This window comes from Cyprinodon variegatus, unplaced genomic scaffold (genome assembly GCF_000732505.1).
Source record: "Cyprinodon variegatus isolate N-32 unplaced genomic scaffold, C_variegatus-1.0 Scaffold348, whole genome shotgun sequence".
In the NCBI taxonomy this organism is placed as follows: domain Eukaryota; kingdom Metazoa; phylum Chordata; class Actinopteri; order Cyprinodontiformes; family Cyprinodontidae; genus Cyprinodon; species Cyprinodon variegatus.
In genome coordinates, this window is record NW_015150801.1 from 794,352 (window position 1) to 795,569 (window position 1,218).

Here is a 1,218-nt window from a genome sequence, read left to right on the forward strand (position 1 = left end):
AAAAATGAAAAAAATTGCTACTTTCAGTACAAACGATGTGTGCTGCTTCCTTTATTGCATTGTCTGTTTCTGACATACAGCACCCTTCACACTGGTAAAGACTTTTAAAAGGTCTTAAATTCCTACTTCATTGCTCTTGAATGAGCACACACTGGGGGATAGAGAGGGGGTTTTATGTTTTCTTTTAATACCCGTTTACTATTCTCTACAGAGCCTTGTTTGTCACACTTTTATTTGTGTTAAATGTCCCAAAGGCTAAATTCAGGTGGGAGGCTGTTAACTTGTGCATTTCCTAATTTAAGATCATCTGCTCACATTACCCTACCTCCTGTGCTTCATTATTCCAGAAAAGCACTTCTATGTCCTCTTATTTAGAGCAGCATCTTTAAATCGTCTAAAACTGTACTTTGCTTTTATTGTAAATGTTTTAGTCTGATTCCTTACAGCTCATAAAAATATTCAAGTAGGTTTAAATTATTTTCAGCCAAGCAGAGGTGTGCAAAGTAGCCATAAATAATACAGCAGATAATTATTCCTTTAACATATAAAAGTAGCAGTTCTGGAAGTTACTCAAAAGTAAAATATTTAGGGGTCGTTAACGACTTTCATCATTTTTTATGTTTACAAAACGTCAAGCTAATTAACACTTAAAATGAGCTCTCAGCTCATCTTACAGCACTTTCTTTTCCTGTTCTTTTGCATTGAAGTTCAATTAGTTTTATTGTAAACATTTTAATTCACAAAGTTTGCAAGTGCTCAATAAAAATTTTGCCGCGTAATCTCATATGCACATAATGAGGGGGGAGTGGCTTGGAATCCAGAGGTTTGAGTTTAAGCCCCACTCCCACAGACTGCCACTCTGGGTCTCAGTAAGATCCTTAACTCCCACACTGCTCCCCACGGGGATGGGTTAAATGCTGGGAGTTCATTTCATTACTTTGTACTTGTGACAGTGTATTGACAAAGCTAAAATAAAAAAATCTTAGTCCTTGCTACAATTGAAAATAGTATCTTAGGGGTTAGTTTGTCCAAAGGGTTTATTTTTTTTAATCGCCTGTTAAAAGTTGTCTAAACCAAGCACTCAATAACTCATCACATGTTCTGACTAACGTAATAAGACAGATCAACAAAAGTCATGTGCACATTCTAGTATTTTAGACTTGTACAGTTTAATATAACTGCATAATTAAAGTTCTGCGTAGAAGAAACACTTTTCTA